The following is a 20,126-nucleotide window of genomic DNA, read 5'->3' on the forward strand; positions in this document are numbered from 1 at the left end:
AACCTATTTGAAATTATTGTGTGAATTTCTTCTTTTGGTTTCATTACTTAGGGGTTATCGAGAAAATATAGGTATGGTTATCTTGGAATCTGACTTCAAAAGATTCACTTAGAGGAATTAGTGCAGATCTAGCATTTATTTCTTAACTTCAAGGTTTTAGTGCTTCATTAGATATTAATATTTAATCTTGAAATTATTATAAAAGGATTATAGTTAAAATGTTCCAATTAGTTGCTTTCTTTTGAAGAACTTAAAAGAAGTAAAATAAATACAACTTATGAGACATTTCAGAATACACTTGAAAAACAGGTTTAAAGAATATATAAATACCCTACCATATTTTAGGATTTTTAGCAACATTTTACGCAATTTAACTTTATATACTTATAATACAATGTTATTAATATATGAATTCAAGCATATTGAATGGAATGTGGGAATTCCAAAACAGATTGGAAAACTCAATGGACTGCAGATTCTGGGAGGACACTTGTTTGAATATATTCACAAGTTCAAGCATCTACATTTTTAGCACAAAAATTTTCTATTGCTTCTTTAAAAAAAATATATCTACAAAGCAAGACTAACTGTGAAATAGGACCTGCAAATGTTTGATCTACGTAGAAATTTCAGGAACGTAACTGCAGAACAGTAAACACTTTTTACAGACTGACTGCCAAATCTAGAAGTCTTTTCTTTCAGTCAACACTTTCCCACCATCGTGAGAACCATTTCTCATTAACAACCAAATTGTTTTCAGATGCTGTGCTATAAGGGGTTTCCTTAGAAACCATTTGGTAAAAGACTGTGGCTTTCTTCCATAGAATCTCAAGCAGTGAAAAGGCAGATTTTCTGGCATAAATCAAACCCAATTTCTAGGGTTCACTAAACCCTTTCTCCTCAAAATAATGTTTTGTGACTTGATCTTAGCAGTTAATAGTACATGCAGGAGAGCTGGTGTGAACCAGTTTTGAATGAATCTTATTCCATTTCTTTTGTAATTCAACTGAAATCATTTCCAGGGCTTGTTATACCTTGATGAAGGTTTAACTGCACAACTAATGGACAAAATAGTACATTTCATTGTACGGCAAAATCTGTAAATTTTTTTCTACTAAGTTTGCCCAGGTGGATTAATCTTTATATTGATAGGATAATACCATCTCTTCTAATTTCAGAGTTGTTCTTGCTTATAAATACACTTTTTTAAAAAAAATTTAGGCAACAAATAAGTTTTTTTGTACTAAAAATATACACATTTCCTCTGGCTAGTATATACACAAATATATACAAATAATGTTTTAGGGAGTTTCTAGATGCATGCAAATTCATAAGAAATACACTGAAAAGAAGCATTTGTATCAATAATTATGTCTCAAGTGTGGACTTGGCAGAATACCTTAAATGGAAATCTAAAATTATTACTGGGATGTAATCACGATTTTCTGTATCTTCATACCTTTTGCACACCTTGTTCTTTTTGCCAGCAATGTGTGTCTGGCTACCCAACAAATCTTATTCCTCCCTCAGACTCTGCTCAACCATCTTCTCAGTCATTTATTCATTCACTCATTCATTCTATAACTTTTTAATGAGCACCTACTATCTGCTAGATTCTATGTTAGATGCTGGAGAGAACAAGACAATGTCCTTTCCTCATGAAGCTGCTGGCTGAATCTGAATCAGTCATCCTTCCCTAACTTCAGACACAGCTACTACAATTTAGCCACTTGACAAGAATCTAAGAGCATTTACTAGGTACTAATTCTAGACAGTTGTCATATTATACATAGTGCAATCATTTATCTGTGAATCTATGTCACCTCTTTGTGTGAGCTCTTTGAGGAAAAGAGCTTTTATATATTTTTGTATTCTCAGTACCTAGCACCATTTCTGGAACACAATAGGAAAAAAATAAATTCTTGTTGAATAAATGATTAAACTAAAATATTCTAGCTAATAAAACAAACTTTCTTCTACTTGAAAACTATCAATAACATGCCATGGGTTTATAAAAGTATTGGTCCCGATTTGCTGAAAACTTAAGCTAAGCATTTTAGAGAGATGAAAGATGGAAATCTGTTGATGAAAATCAATTAGAGAGATGAAAAATGGACAAACTGTTCTAAGAAGTTTGGCAACTAGATTCTAGTTGCTGCCATATTACCAGGCAAGTCTTTCCCAAGATTGAGTTAATAAGCTTATAGGATGATCCACCTAAGTTCAAAAAGATAATCCAAAATGGAATTGGTCTTCTTAACTAGATGACAAGTCTTATGGCAATTTGGTTTGAGGGTATTTGAATTAAAAAAATCCAACCCTTTGTTTCCAAAGTCATCTCACTGGGAGTAAATGCCCCAAATCCCTACCCTATAAAGCCCTTTAAGACCTGGCACTCTGCCCCCACCTCTCCATGCTCATCTCCTGCCACTCACTCCCTCTTTTCCACGTGTGCCTACCAGACTAACCTCCGTGCTATTATTCCTTGATATCCGAGCAGTTCTGCTGTAGGACCTTGGCTTCTCCCTCTGCCTAGAAGGCTCTTCTTCACATACCTTCAAAGCTCACTTTCTTCTTCCTACACTCTTTGCTCAAATGTCACCTTTTCAGTGAGGCCTTCCTTGACACCAAATCTCAAGCAGCAGTCCTGCCCTCTCCACTCCCAAGCACCCCCTAAACCCTTTACCCTGCTTTCATTTCTTCATAGTATATCCATCCCCATCTGACATACTATGTACTTACTTTTGTTTCTTTTGGTCTGTTTTCCCTAGTAGAAGAATGTAAACTCTACAAGGCTAAGTATTTTGACTATACCCTTAGTGATTAGAAGTGTGCCTTACACATAGAAGACACCCTCTAAATATTTATTGAGTGAACTGAGTTGATTAACCTATCAAAAACTGTATTCAGTATTAATTCTTTATGTTGTACTGTGCTAATAACTGTGGACTACAAATATGGTCATAGAAACCCCTGAATTTGTAGATTCAGAATTTATTGTTTTGATCTGATATGTACCTGAAACTGATTCAGAAGCCCAAACCTACCTAGCACAACTCTACTGCTGCACTTTTGTCACCCAGATCTTCTTGCCTCAAAATCACTACACTGGAGAAGGCAGTTTTGTGAATACCAACAGATTTATAAACATTTCCTGTCTATATGAAATCGGGATGGAAGTAGGGACATGATTCCCCCCCCCCCCCAACACACACACACAAAGTAGTTTTAATCCAGTTGGGAACTTCAAGTTGAAAGCATCATTTCCTCTATAGAGAAATTCTTGTGAGAAAGTTTCAAGCATAGCTAATTATTTCTAAGTGGGAAAAAAAGCTTTAAATTAGAAAACTAATTTCACTGACTATTGAGGGATCTTTTTGCTTTATAAAACTATGGAAATGAATCAGTGATTATAGTGTGTTCAGTCAAAGTCATCAAATGCAAGAAAAGATCAATTATCATAAGGTTGTCAACATTTGTAAGACATTTAAGATGCATTAAAAAAGTCAACTGTCCACATGTTCTAATTGAAAACATTTAATTACCTTCTTTCTTTCCCTATCTCTGATAATTATCTAATTCATCTCAAAATTCCCTATAAAATATTAATGTATTAAGTTAGAAATAACCAGTTATTTGATTTGGGTTTATGTCATATTATCTTATACTTAATTCTCATAGAGATATAATAAAAAGCCTCAAGGGCTTACTTCAAATTTATGATAAATAAAATTGAGAATATTCTATTAAGTAATTCTCCCAGCTATTAAGCCATTCCTTACTTAGTACTAGCCAGTTACTACCTTAGTTCTACTGATATTTCCAAAAATTTTTCGTAGCATTTATTCCCCATCAACAAACATACATGTACATGTGTGTATACACATGCATGTACACACATACACAAATACATAGAAAGAAATCTTGGTCAAACCCTACTTTTCAGCTTTATCTATGGTGTCCTATAACCTTTCACTCAAGCTACTGACTTTCTTTCCTGGTCCCTGAAGTTTCTTAAGTGGCAGAGTGTTTTAATTTGCAATCTAGTATTGCTTTTAATTTGAAGCTGGCTTGGCATTCTCATTCAGTACTCACTGACACACTTCAGGAACTCAACCCTCACATACATTTTCTTTTTTAACTCTCAAAATACATAGGAGACTGTTAAACCTGGACTAGATTAAGCAGCAGATATGTTGAGTCTTCAGCAACAAGGGCTAGAGTCATCGGGGAGAAGTCTGGTCCATGCCACTGGTATGATGACCAATTCATTCCGAGTTAGCCAGGATTGTCCCAGTTTAATACTGAGATTCCCATGTCCCAGTAATCCCCTCAGCCCTAGGCAAGCCAAGACAGCTGGTCACCCTCATGGATGACAGGATGAAGGAAACTGGACTGACAGGAGCCTGGTCTCTTAGTGTGGCCCAGTGAGCTACTTCCAAAGGAACAGTAAGTGCAGATGTGGCTCTAAGAGTCAGGCCAATGGAATCTGATTCAGTTGGTGAGGAGGAACAGCAATGCCTATAGACAGATAGCAAGAACTGGAATCCAATCATTTGCTATTGGGTTAATGTGACCTCATGGGTATTTATGGAGCACAAAACACAAAGCCTGTGCAAGGAAAGCTAGCCTAGGCTCTGATCATTTGGTAATATTAATGGCAGTGAAATGCTCTCTGACCTGCTGGGAATGAGTTTGCTGGTGGAGAACTTCCAATTACATCTGCAAAATCGATGGAACACAGTCATGGATGAAATTAACATTCAAATGGGCTCAGGGTTACATAGCTAGGAAGAGGCACAGCTAAATTTTAAACCTAGATCTTTCTGCCCACATGTCTGTTGCTCAGGCATTGAAATAAAGGTTATAGTATAAATTTTACTCACAGAAATCCATTTTCTTATAGTAGTTGTGTCCATATCATTCTCTGTTTTCCAGATTGTTAAATTCTATGGGGGTAAAGACTATTCTTCATTTATTTTTGTGTCCTTTAATTAGCAAAATATTCACAAGAGAATAAACTTTTGACAATTGTGGTTGAATTAGATAAAAGAGACTTGCATATTCCTACTTGTTAACTTTACTCTTACTTGGTATTTTTGCTTGCCTCATGGAATAGCCTTCTTTAAATTCTATTCAACTGCCAAAGCCCAACTTAAGTTTTAGAATCTTTACTTGAGGTCATAGTGATCTCTCTCTTTTCTGAACTCTACCTCAGCATTTAATCTTTCTTGTATTTAATTCTTCTTATTCTCAGAGGTGTCGCTAGCTCATTTGTACCCTTCACTATTATGCTTCAGCAGACAGCCAATCAACACTGGTTACTTGAAATCCAGAAGAAAAAGTCTGTCAATAAATTTGTTCTCTTAATCAACAACTCAAAACAGGAATGAACATTCAAAACAGGAAAAGAATTCTAAACTTCCTAACAGCAGCCAGACATTACTATAGTCTGGGTGTTGCTATTTAGTGTGCAAAAGAATTCTTTTTGTCCTTTATGAGGAAGTTAGCTTTACCACATCTGAAACATGGAGACTGTCAGTAGATTGATAAGGTTTTTAAAAAAAGAAGAAATCATTTCCTTACGAAAAGACATTCTCAGCAATTTCTAAAAGAGAAAAATATTAATATATAGTTTGTATCGATGCTGTTAAAATAGAGTTCTTGGTATAAAAACTAATAAAAGCCCAATTACTTTTGGGGAGCTACATTGCAACAAGCTTAGTTGTGAAAATCAAGTTTAGAGCATCATTATTTCCACGTGATTGACTGAGGGAAACAGATGAGACAATCAACATATGAGGACTATTCCACTTACTAAGTATGGAAGTAAAAACAATACTTTCTACTTTTAAATCCAGACTTTTGCATATTCGTTTTTGTTTTGTAATCATTAAGATTCTGTATTACAGGGTTTTCTGGGTGGCTCAGTCGGTTGAGCATTGGACTTCAGCCCAGGTCATGATCTCTCAGTCTGTGAGTTCGAGTCCCGTGTCGGGCTCTGTGCTGACAGCTCAGAGCCTGGAGTCTGCTTCAGATTCTGTGTCTGCCTCTCTCTCTGTCCCTCCTCAACTCTGTGTCTCCCCTTCTCTCTGCCCCTCCCTGACTCACACTCAGTCTCTCAAAAACGAATAATTGTGAAAAAAAAAAAGAGAGAGAGAGAGAGAGATTCCATATTACAAAAAGTCTGGATTTCTTCCTCTCATCCAAATCTTTAGCATATTATTTTCCAAGGCCTGCAGAAACTTAGTATGTAACTGACTTTTGTCAGTGTCAGGTAATTATGAAGTAAAAGTCACACCAAAAACATATTTCCTGATTCCCATATTTAGTACCTAAAAAAAAAAAGAATATTTTTTCCAGTTCAAGATTATAGTCTGAATAATTCCAAAACCTTATAATCTATATGTGATATAGAATGACTGTACATATTCAGTCATTTTGAGAGGGTGCAAGTGAGCAAGGGGCAGAGAGAGAGAGAGTGAGAGTGGGGCTCACTGGGACTCATGTTTTTACCCGAAGTGGGGGTCTTATTTACCCGAAGTGGGGCTTGAGCTCATCCAAAGTGGGGCTCGAGCTCACCCAATGTGGGACTCAGACTCACAAACTGTGAGATCATGACTTGAGCTGAAGTCAGATGCTTAATGCCTGAACCACCCAGGCGCCCAAATGACGGTGCATTTAAAAACACTGATGCTAGGGACACCTAGATGGCTCAGTTGGTTAAGCATCTGACTTTGGCTCAGGTCACGATCTCACAGTCCATGAGTTTGAGCCCTGCATTGGGCTCTCTGCTGTTAGCACAGAGCCTGCTTTGGATCTCTGTCTCTTTCTCTTTCTGCCCCTCTCCCTCTGGAGCTCTCTCTCTCTCTCTCTCTCTCTCTCTCACTGTCTCTCTCAAAATAAATACATTTAAAAAAAAAACTGATGCTAAAATCAGAGACTGATTTACTATGAAGCTAATGAAGTACAACCTCCAAGGCTCCTTTGCACAGTTCCCCTCCAAGGCAATGAATTTAATGATCATACATTTTTGTACAATTTTTGAAGTAAAATACATTAACTACAATTAAGTTAGAAGCAGTGTTTCTATTCTTTATGACTTCATCACCTTTCCTCATGTTAGGTGTGCCAGAGTGGCCACATGCATCTTGGGATCCTTCTAAGAAGATTCAGTTAGGGATATATGTAGCTTGGATTTAGTGGGATAGGCTTATGTGGTCTGCAGAGTTTATGTATAAGTAAATTGTAAATAGCCAACCAAATTCAAGACTGGCTTCTAGCAATAATCCTATCATTCTGTGAACTGACACATCCATAACTGTGATGCAATGATGAGTCCAGAGGTCATATTATGGCATGAATGTGTCTTATAACTGGAAGTGTGTAGCTAAGTCCAAAAGACATTTGAGAGAGGTATTCTCAAATTAGACAGCAATATTAAAAATTTAGAACACAATTGCTAATATCAAGTTTAATAGTGAGTTGTGAACTAAACAACAACAATAAAAAAGCTTTTCTTCTAACAATAAAAAATAGGACCTCTAACTCTACCCATGAAAGATTTTGACTTCCCACTGTAGACAACTAAACTAGACAAAATATATGAAATATGGCCTCCAGATACTGCACAAAAGGTAATGCAGGCTTGTGATCTCTGAAAGAAGGGTCATGAATTAGTAGTAGGATCAAATTATTTCCAAAATAGAGGCCTACAATAACAAGGTTTAAATGCAAGCCTTGGAAGGATAAAGCCAATATGCTTAACTGCACACTGGAAAAAGCCCAATACTCTTTAAAGAAATGCAGCAAAATCCAGTAACCAACCATAAACTTTAGTACTCAATAGTAAAATTCACAAGGTCTAGCATCTTGGAAAAGTATTAGGCATGCAAAGGAGTGAGATATTATTACCCATAATCAAGAGAAAAATTAATTAATTAGAAACATATCCAGAAACAGCCACAGATCAGGAGAAAATATTTACCAAAGACATATAAAATGGAAGACTGTTAATCCAAAATGTACAAAGAACTCCTAAAACTCAACAGTAAAAACACAAACAGGGAGCCTGGGGGGCTCAGTTGGTTAAGCGTCCAACTATTAAGATCTTTGGCCAATTAAAAAATTTTTTTAATGTTTATTTATTTTTGAGAGAGAGAAAGTGCACATGTGGGGAAGAGGCAGAGAAAGAGGGAGACAGAGGATCTGAAGCAGGCTCTGTGCTGACAGCAGAGAGCCAACATCAGGCTCCAACCCACAAACCCTGAGATTGTGACCCAAGCCAAACTGGTCACTTAACCAACTGAGCCACCTAGGTGCCCCTAAAATCTTTGGCTATGCTGACAGTGCAGAGCCTGCTTGAGATTCTCTCTCTCCTTCTCTCTCTGTCCTTCCCCTGCTCTCTCTCTCTCAAAATAAACTTAAAAAAAGAAAAGAAAAGAAAGAAAAACATGGAAGGATTTTAAATGTATATTACTAAGTGAAAGAAGCCAATCTGAAAAAACCTACATACTACATGATTCCAACTATATGACATTCCAGGAAAGGCAAAACTATGGAGATGATAAAAACATAAAAAGTTGCCAGGAGTTAGGGTTGAGGGAGGAATGAATAGGCAGAGCACAGAGGATTTTTAGGGCAGTGAATCTACCCTAAGTGGGGATACATGTTATTATACAGTTGTCCAAACCTAAAGAATGTACAATCCCAAGAATGAATCCTAATGTAAACTATGGACTCTGAGTGATAATGATGTGTCAATGTAGGTGCCCTCATTATATAACAAATGCACCATTCTAGTGGAGGATGTTGATAATAGGGGGGCTATACAAATGTGGGGACAGGAGGCATATGGAAAATCTCTCTACTTTCCATTCAATTTTGCTGTGAACCTAAAACTGCTCTAGAGGTGCCTGGGCGGCTCAGTCAATTAAGCGTCCAACTCTTGATTTCGGCTCAGGTCATAATCTCACTGTTTGTCAGGCTCTGTGCTGACAGCTCAGAGCCTGGAGCCTGCTTTGGATTCTATGTCTGACTCTCTCTCTGCCTCTCCCCTGCTTGTGTCTGTCTGTCTGTCTGTCTCTCTCTCAAAAATAAATAAATATTAAAAAAAAAGAATAAAATAATTAAACCTGAAGAAGCAAACAAACAGAGCATCAGTAACCTGTGGGACAATATCAAGTAATCTAACCTATGTATAATCATAATTCTAGGAGGAAGGGTATGTGACATAAAAATATTTGAAGAAATAATGGCTGAATGTGCCCAAATTTTATAAAAACTATAAACCAATGGATCCAGGAATCACAATAAGTCCATGTAAAAGAAACATAAAGAAAATCAAGCTAAGGTAAATCACAATCAAATTGCTGAAAATCAGTGATAAAAAGAAAATCTTCAATGACCAGAGGAAAAAGATACATTATATTCAGAGGGACAAAGAAGAAGAGCCAATTTCTTATCAGAAGTAATTCAAGCCAGAAGAAAATGGAAAGGCCACTTTAAAGTGCTGAAGGAAACTATCAACCAACAATTCTAAACTCATCAAAAATATATTTTAAAAAAGAAACATGGACTTTTTAAAAAATGAACAAAAGCTGAGAGAATTCATCACTAGTAGGCCAGTACAAAAACAAATGTAAAAGAATTTTTTCAATCAGGGAAAAATGATACCAGACAGAAATTTGGACTTACATCAAGAAATGGTGAGTGCCAGAAATGGCAAATATGTGGACAAATATAAAAAACACATTTATCTCATTTTTATTATCTTTAAAAAATAATTATTTATATGTTTATATTTATAATTATAATTATATAATGTAATATATACTATAAAAATATACTTTATATTTATATATTATAAAGTATGTAAACATATAAAATTAAAATGTATGACAAAGGAGTATAAAAGATAAGGAGGAATGTCATTGTATTATTTGAATGTAGACCATGATAAGTTAAAGGTATATGCTAAAAAACCTAAAGCAACAGCTAAAAAAATAAAATGAAACCAGCCAATTAGTGGAGATTAAGTACCCAATTAATATTTTTAAAAGCAAAAAAAAAAAAAAAAAGAGAAAAGGGGGAAATTAGATGGAATAAATAGCAAATAAATAGTAAGATGGTAGACATAAACCAAGTAGTATTAATAATTATATAAAATGTAAAGATTGAAACAGTATAATTGAAAATATAGATGTCAAATTGGATTTTTTTAAAAAAGGATCTATTTATATGCTGTATACAAGAAATTCATTTTAAATACAGAGATAGAGATAGAGATAGGCTAAAAGTAAAAGGATGGAAAAATATATACTTTGAAAATACTACTCAAGAAGAAAGGTGTAATAGCTGTATTACTAGTAAGGTCATTGAATCAGTAATCAGAAAATTTTTTTAACAGGGGCACCTGGGTGGCTCAGTCAGTTGAGCCTCCGACTTCAGCTCAGGTCAGGATCTCACGGTCCGTGAGTTTGAGCCCCGCGTCGGGCTCTGGGCTGATGGCTCAGAGCCTGGAGCCTGCTTCCGATTCTGTGTCTCCCTCTCTCTCTGCCCCTCCCCCGTTCATGCTGTGTCTCTCTCTGTCTCAAAAATAAATAAACGTTAAAAAAGAATTTTTTTTTTAAATAAAAAAAAGAAAATTTTTTTAACAAAGAAAATTCTAGAACCAGATGGCTTCACTTGTGGATTCTACATTTATATAATAATTCATTCTAATCTTTCTCAAACACTTCCCAAAAATTGAAAAGGAGGGAACACTTCCAAACTCATTTTACCAGGCCACCATTACCCTGCTACCAAAACTAGACAAGGGTACAAGAAAACATTATAGGCAAATATCCCTGATAAACATAAAGGCAAAAATCCTCAATAAAACATCAGCAAACTGAATTAAAGGATACATTAAAAGGGAGGCACCTGGGTGGCTCAGTCAGTTAAGTGTCTTCCTTTAGCTTTGGTCACAATCTCATGGTTTGTGGGTTCGAGTCCTGCATCAGGCTCTCTGCTGTCAGTGAGGAGCCCACTTCGGTCTCTCTATTCCCCTCTCTCAGCCCCTCTCCCACTCATGCTCTCTCTCTCAAAAATACATAAATTTTTTTAAAAAAAGTTAAAAAAGGGTGCCTGAGTGGCTCAGTCATTTAAGCATCAGACTCTTGATCTTGGCTCAGGTCACGATCTCACAGTTTGAGTTCAAGCCCCACATTGAGTTCTGAGCTGACAGCTTACAGCCTGCTTGGAATTTTCTTGGCCTCCTTCTCTCCCTACCCAACTCATGCTATCTCTCAAAAATAATAAATAAGTGAAATATTTTTTCACTTATAATTAAAAATAAATAATTATATAATTAATTAAATTATTTATAAATAATTAATTAATAATAAATAAATTATTATAATTAATTATTAGTTAATAATTAATTAATAATAAATTATTATAAATAAATAATTAAATAATTAATTAAATTAGATAAATAATTAAATAATAAAAATAAATAATTAAAAAAGATAACTAAAAAAAATAATACATTAAAAGAATAATATACCATAATCAAGTAGGTATTATTCCAGGAATTCAAGGATGGTTCAGCATCCACAAATCAACCAAAGTAATAGTCCACATTAACAAAATGGAGGATAAAAATCACATGATCATCTCAATACATACAGAAAAAGTATTTGACAAAATTGAACATCGATTCATGTTAAAAAAAAAAAACTCCACAAAGTGAATATAGAGGGACTATACCTCAACATAACAGAAGCCATATATGACAAGTTCACACCTAATATCACATTTAGTTTTGAAAAGCTGAAAGCTTTTCCTCTAAGGTTAGGAGCAAGATAAGGATGCCCAGTCCGGCCACTTTAATTCAACACTGTACTGGAAGTCCTCGGCAGAGCAACTAGGCAAGAAAAAGAAATAAAAAGCATCCAAATCAGAAAGGAAGAAATAAAACTGTCTCATTTGTAGGTAACATGATATTAGATATAGAAAACTCAAATGACTCCACCAAAAACTATTAGAACTAATAAACAAATTAAGAAAAATTGCAGAAAACATAATCAATACACAAAATTTAGTTGTGTTTCTATACAATAATAATGAACTATCAGAAAGAGAAATTAAAGAAATAATATTTACAAAAGTATTACAATGAATAAAATACCTAAAAATAAATTTATCCAAAGAGGTGAAAGATCTGTATTCTGAGAACTAGAAGACATTGCTGAAAAGAATTGAAGAAAACACAAATAAATGAAAGATGTTCTGTGCTCATGGATAAAAAAAAATAATACTGTTAAAATGTCCATACCACCCAAAGTAATCTACAGATTCAATGCAATCCCTATCAAAATTCCAATGACATTTTTCACAGAAATAGAACAATCCCCAAATTTACATGGAACCATGAAAGACCCCAAATAACCAAACCAATCTTGAGAAAGAACAAAGTTGGAGGCATCACACTTCCTAATTTCAAATTGTATTACAAAGCCATCATAATCAAAGCAGTATGCTATTGCCATTAAAAAAGACACATAGGTTAATGGAATAGAATACAGACTTCAAAAATGAACTCACACATACATGGCCAATTAATTTACAAACGAGTTAAGAACATACAATGGGGAAAGAACAGTCTGTTCAATAAATGAAAACTGGACAGCACAAGCAAAAGAATAAAACTGGACATGTATGTTATACCATACACAAAAATCAACTCAAAATGGATTAAAGACTTGATTGTAAGATCTGAACTTTGTAAAAGTGTCCTCCAAGAAGAAAACATGCCCTTGACATTGGTCTTGGCAATGATTTTTTAGATTTGACACCAAAAGCAAAGGTAAGAAAAACAAAAATAAGTAAGTGGGTCTATATCAAACTAAAAACTTGTGCACAGCAAAAGAGACCATTTCAACAAAATGAAAAGGCAACCTATAGATGGAAGAAAATATTTGCAAGTCATATATCTTATAAGGAGTTAATATCCAAACTATATAAAGAGTTATACAACTCAATGGCAAACAATCTGGGCAGAGAAATGGAATAGACATTTCTTAAAGAAGATATACAAATAACCAATAAGTATATGAAAAGGTGCTCATCATCACTCATCATCAGGGAAATGCAAATCAAAACCACAATATCACCTCATACTTCTTAAAATGACTGTTATCAAAAAAGAAAAGAGATAACAAGTGTTGGCAAGAATGTGGAGAAAAAGTCAGAGGGAAAGTGGATGGGGGGATAGGCGATATGGTTGAAAGGGAAATGGAGCTACAGGCTTCTAGTTATGTTACGAATGAGTCACCAGAATAAAAGACACAACATAAGGAATACAGTCAGTGATATTGCAATAGTGTTGTATGGTGACAGATGGTAGCTCCACTTGTGGTGAGCATAGCAGAATGTATAGAAAAGTTGAATCACTATGTTGTACACCTGAAACTAATGCAATATTGTGTGTCATCTATATATTTTTTAAAGAGGATGTAGAGAAAAAGGAATCTTTTTGCACCATTGGTGGGAATGTAAATTGGTGCAGCCACTATGGAAAACAATACAGGAAAACAACCAACTTAAAATAGAATCATGACATTATTTGGAAATCCTATTCCTGGTATATATGCAAAGAAAATGAAAACAGGATCCTGAAGAGATATCTGCACTCCCATGTTCATTACGGTATTATTTCCAATAGCCAAGATATGGAAACAACCTAAGTCTCCATCAATGGATGAATGGATAAAGAAGATATGTTATACTCTCTCCCTCTCTCTTGCTCTGACCCTACCCACTTGTGCTCTATCTTTCTCTCTCAAAAATAAATAAACATTTTTTAAAGGGGGGGCACCTGGGTGGCTCAGTCGATTGAGCATCCAACTCTTTTTTTATTAAAAAAAATTTTTTTTAATGTTTATTTATTTTTAAGACAGATAGAGACAGAGCATGAATGGGGGAGGGTCAGAGAGAAGGAGACACAGAATCTGAAACAGGCTCCGGGCTCTGAGCTGTCAGCACAGAGCCCGATGTGGGGCTCGAACTCACGGACCGTGAAATCATGACCTGAGCCCAAGTCGGCCGCTGCTTAACCGACTGAGCCACCCAGGCGCCCCGAGCATCCAACTCTCGATTTTGGCTCAGGTCATGATCTCACAGTTTGTGGGATTAAGCCCCGCATCAGGCTCTGTGCTGACAGCATGGATCCTGCTTGGGATTCTCTCTCCCCCTCTTTCTGTTCCTTTCCCACTCACATGCTCACTATCTGTGCCCCCCCCCAAAATAAATAAATAAACTTAAAAAAAAAGAAGATATGTATATACAATGGACTATTATTCAGCCATAAGAAAGAAGAGATTCCTGCCATTTGAGACAATATGGATGTACTGTGAGGGCATTATGCTAAGTTAAATAAGACAGAGAAATACAAATACTGCAGGGTTTCACTTATATGTGGCATCTTAAAAAAAAAAGTCAAACTCATAGAAACAAATAGAAAAGCGATTTTGGGGATAGGGAATGGGAGAAATAGGTAGAGGTTGGTAAAAGGATACAAACTTTCCACTGTAAGATGAATGAGGTCTGAGATCTGTATAACACAGTGACTATAGTCGATAACACTGTACTGTATATATACAGTACATATATATATGTACTATATATATATATATATAATTGAAATTTGCTAGGAAAGGAGAACTTAAATGGTCTCACCAAAAAAAAAAATTTAAAAGAGAAATATGTGATGTGATAGATATGTTAATTAACTAGATGGCAGAATCATTTCATAGTGTATATGTACATCAAATCACCATAATGTAGACTTTAAATATCATACAATTTATATGTCTATGATACCTCAGTAAAGCTGAAATTTAAAAATTATTAAAAGGTTAACACAAAAATAGAACTACCCAATGATCCAGCAATTGCACTACTAGTGTTTATAGAAGCATTATCAACAGTAGCCAAACTATGGAGAGAGCCCAAATGTCCATCTGCTGATGAATGGATAAAGATTGGTATGTATACACACATACAATGGAATATTACTCAGCCATCAAAAAGAATGAAATCTTGCTATTTGCTATGATGTGTGTGGAGCTAGAATGTATTATGATAAGTGAAATAAGTCAGTCAGAGAAAGACAAATACCATATGGTTTCGCTCATATGTGGAATTTAAGAAACAAAATAGATGAACATATGGGAAGGGGGGTGGAAAAAGAAAAGACGGAAATAAACCACAAGAAACTCTTAATGATAAAGAACAGACTATGGGTTGATGTAGGGAAGTGGGTGGAAGATGGGCTAGATGGATGATGGGTACTAAGGAGGGCACTTATTGTAATGAGCACTGAGTGCTGTATGTAAGTTATAAATTACTGAATTCTGCTGAAACCAATATTGCACTGTATGTTAACTAAAATTTAAATTTAAAAAAGGAAATCATTAATTAAAAAAACAGTATATGTGATATATTTATAATAATTTTATCAACTATTCATTCAATAAATATGTAATAAACATGAGGAAGGAATAAATAATCAAAGACTGACTTTTATGTCACAGGCATGCTATTGTATTTAATCACCAAAGATATGCTTTGAGACAGGCATCAGTATCACCAATTTATTATTAAGACAGGTGAAATTCAGAGATTAAATAATTTCCTTAATGATACATAACAAGCCGGAAGAATCTGAATGACAAGAAAACCCACTTCTTTCCTTTATACCATTCTGTTTTTTTCTGCTGGCTCACATAGATAATGCAAACATGAATATGATATTGCCTTTAAATAGTCAGTAAAATAAAGTGTTTAAATAAAAAAATTATTATAGGCTAATACATAAAAATGCATGTAATCTTTTTAGAAAAGAGCCCGGCATAAAGGATCCACTATATATTAGTAGTTATCACTGTTGTTGGCTCCAGGTAACCTGCTGCACTGTTCTGAGTTGTCATTTCTTAATCTGAAAAAGGGCAATGTTTATGAGCCATAATATTATGAAATATAAACCATATTTTATCTCAAGATAGTATACTGTTAAATTTTTATTTAAATCTATTGTTATTTAACAAAGCCCCAAAGTGTAAAAATATCCTAATAAGAAATAGTGTTTTATTAAATTCTAGTCACTAAAAAGAAAAAAAAAAAAGCCAAAGTTGGGCAGATCTGTACAATAAAAAGCTAGAAAGTAAGTTTTTACAAATAAACATATAATATAAACACATTTAGTTCTCCATAGCTATTTATTGATTGATTGATTTGCATAAAGGAATAAAACCAAATCAAGATTCACAGAAACAAAGTCATTCTGTTATCAGGAATCTTCATTTATTTAAGCTCTCCTCCCTTTCAGAGGATTCCCACAAAAAGTGATGTCACACTGAATCTAATCACATGGAGGAAAAACCTGAAATAACACTTTAATATCATCAAAGCTTTGAACTACACATGCCATCATAGACATCCACATCTTGTTATTGGCTAGGATCTAACCCCATAGACACTCTTATTAAAAGAACTATTTTTTAGTATGCTTACTCTTAATATAGTAGGAAGTTATAGGTTCCGATCCTGGTGTGCATAAAAAGATAAACTCTGTAAGAAAACTAAAACACAATTTGCATTCAAACTTGTTGGTTACATTCAATTTTAATTATAGGCGATTCTTTTAGGATTTGCTTTGAAACAAAAAGGAATCTCTTTGAGAAATATAACTGACATCTATAATGTGAAGGCAGGCAAAAAAAAACAATGTAAAATAGTGGATACTATTTTAAAAAATGTATGATTAATAACAGTCATTTGTTTCTCAGGCTGTTACTGGAACTGCAAAATAGAGTCTGTCCTCTTATCTCAGAGGAACAGCCGTCCTGCCCACTTCCAAATAACCCCCCAGCACTGTACTTGATGGCCTTCCCTAAAAACTATGCTTAAGTTGTATAGCTGTTTCTGTATCTGTGTCTCTATCTTCATTTCTGAATCTATACCTATTGCTGTGTAATTTATCACCATATCTATCTTTCTCAATGCAGTTTTTGCCTCAAACTACAATCCTATTTTTCTTTTACTAACACATCTCCAGGAAAAAAAAGAAAAAAGCAGTTTCCACTTTAAGTGCTCACTAACTCCTTCCTTAGGGCCTTGCCATATAGCTTCCTACCTCACTACATCTCTAAAGCAACTAAAATCCTTTCTACTGGGTTGATTAGTGTCCCTTCTCCCTCAAATTTATGCCCACCCAGAACCTGTGAATACAAACTTATTTGGAAATGGGTCTTTGCAGATGTAATAAAGTTAAGATGAGACCATACTAGATTAGAGTGGGTTGTAATCCAATGACTGATGTCCTAATAAGAAGAAAGAAATCTGGACACTGAGACACAGACACTCAGAGGGAAGATGGCTATGTGAAGAAGGAGCCAGAAAACGAAGTGATGCAGCTATAAGTGAAGAAATGCCGAGGACTGCCAGTAACCACCAGAAGCTAGAAGAGGCAAGGAAGGATTCTTCCTTAGAGTGTTAGCAGGGAGCATGGCCCTGCTGATACCTTGATTTGGGGCTTCTGTCCTGCAAAGGTGTGAGAGAGTTAGGTTTCTGTTGTGTTGAGCCATCCAGCTTGAGGTGGTTGTTGCTAGAGAACTAATACATCCTCCTAATTACAAAATCCAGTTGCCCCTCACTTTCCTTGGTTTAAAGAAAATTTTATAGTAAAATTCCTCCATTGGATTTGAAGACTCCATTAATATCCCCGTGAGCTCCTTTCCCTCCCTTTTTGCCTTTTTGTGGGCTTTCTCCAAAACTCTTTGCTCTTCTTTTCATTCCTTCTCCTATAAGACCTCTCCTATTCTCATGATTTCAACTCAATACGGATAACTTCCAAACCGAAATCTTCGACTCTGACCTATCTTCAGAGCTTTACATCCTATGTTTTTACCAATAGTAATTTTTAAATTCTGCGATTTGTTTTGTTTTATTTTTACAGGCAATTTTTCTGATAAAAGTGCATAGCCACTTATATGTGCTAAGCACATTACATATATTAACTTGATAACATTCATAACAACCTCATGAAGCTATTACTATTATTATGCCTTTATAATAGCCATTACTATTATTAAGATGAGAAAGTTGTGTGAAGCACTGAGTGGTGACATTAACTTGTCCAAGGCCCTGCAGTCGGTAAGTTATGGAGCTCGATACAGACCTACACAATTTCACGGGGTACAGTAATTCTTAAGCATTTAGGCAACTCAGACTTTTTTGAGAATTTGCTGTAAACGTAGTTATTCTCCACAGAAAAATTCTTTCCCATAAAATTTTAGAGAGTTCAAGAATCTCTTAGAAGTCCACTTATGGATCCTAAGTTAAGAACACCTGTATTGGAAAAAACTGAATTACCATGGACATTAGGAATAAGAAAAAAAGAACTGGATTCAACAATCTGATTTGATCCATTAATTTGACTCCCTAGGAAAAGATAATTTCTGCTACACTCAGCAAGTTAGTAGATCTTTATCATAAAGAAAATGGTGAACATCATGCTCATTCATTCAACTCAAGTTAATGAATGGCTCCCAGTCGAGAAGGGAAAACAAAATACTTAAACAATTGTTTGCTAATTTTAAGACAAATACTTAAACAAACATAAGAAAATGCAATAGTTATGACAAGAACAATAACGTTTGTGGATATGTGGAGAATAATATAAAAGGATGGTGGTGAACAAGTAGATCAGATTAGAAAATCATTTTAATTAGGTTAAAAAATCCATGCAGGAGATGATTAGAGAGACTCTAACAAAATGCAGTGAAAATAATCTTTCCCAATGGGTAAAAAGGAATAGATTCAAGGGTTACAAATGAGACAAAATTTGTCCAAGTTAGGGGCCAATTAGACACACAAGATGACAGAGAGAAGGGTAATAGAAGGACAACTCTGGAGATTGCTAAATAGGATGACTGAGCATAAGAGATGCCATTAACTGAGACAGGAAATAACAGAAGGGAGTTGGGGTGAGGAGAAAAAATTCCATTTGGACATGCTTGTTTTAAGATTAGATTCAGGCATCAATGTAAAATAGAGTTCAGATAAAAGACTGGGGTAAATATTCTGGAGTCAAAGATATATTATGGACATAGTTGAAGAACTTAAATGGATGAATTATATGAAGCATGATGAATATATAGCAAAGGGATATATAATTAGTTAGAGTCCCCCAGAGAAACAGAACCAATAGGAGGTGTGTGTGTGTGTGTGTGTGTGTGTGTGTGTGTATTTTAAAGAGGTTTATTTCAAGGATTGGCACACACGATTGTGGGGGTTTGGCATTCTGAAACCCGAAGGGCAGGTAAGTCTGAAATTTTTATGATGGGCTGGCCAGCAGGCTAGAAACTCAGAAACTCTAGAAGAGGTTGAGGCAGAATTTCTTTTTCTCCAGAAAATCTCAGTTTTTGCACTTAAAGTCTTCCAACATTGGATGAAGCCCACCCACATTATCTTCTTAAAGTGAACTGATCTTAGGTGTTAACCACATCCACTAAATACTCTGTATCAGTGCTTGATTAAATAACTGGATAGTACCGCCTAGCCAAGTTCACACATACAGTTAACCATCACAGGAGTGAAGACAGGACCCAACAGTCAATGGGAAAACAAAAGTATACTGACAAGTAGTCAGAGACATAGAGAACTTGAAGACAGGGATCAAAGATGCCAAAAATAAAAGATTATCAAGATGATCAAAAGTGTCAGGCACCATGCCTGGGGTCATCACATGAGATAAGAGCTGAAATCTGTTCATGGACTTTAACACTTAGTAGTTGATTGTGACCCCAGTGAAACCTATTTTGATGGAATTTGGGGGAAGGGGACAGAATTGCAGTGGATTGAAAAAGTGAAAGGCAGTTGAGGAAGTAAAAGCCTAATTGCAATGTATTAGTAGGAATAATAATTGAAATGTTCCAAAAAACATTTTCCCTTTCTTCAGCTGGGGCCTCCCCACAACCAAATCATTTAGGTCTTCCCCAAAGCTAGAACAACTCCCTGAGGGGCCACCCCAGCAACAGGTGCAGTCACGGCTGTTTAGATGCCAAGCATTATGAAAATTA

Source organism: Neofelis nebulosa, chromosome 2 (genome assembly GCF_028018385.1).
Source record: "Neofelis nebulosa isolate mNeoNeb1 chromosome 2, mNeoNeb1.pri, whole genome shotgun sequence".
Classification (NCBI taxonomy): domain Eukaryota; kingdom Metazoa; phylum Chordata; class Mammalia; order Carnivora; family Felidae; genus Neofelis; species Neofelis nebulosa.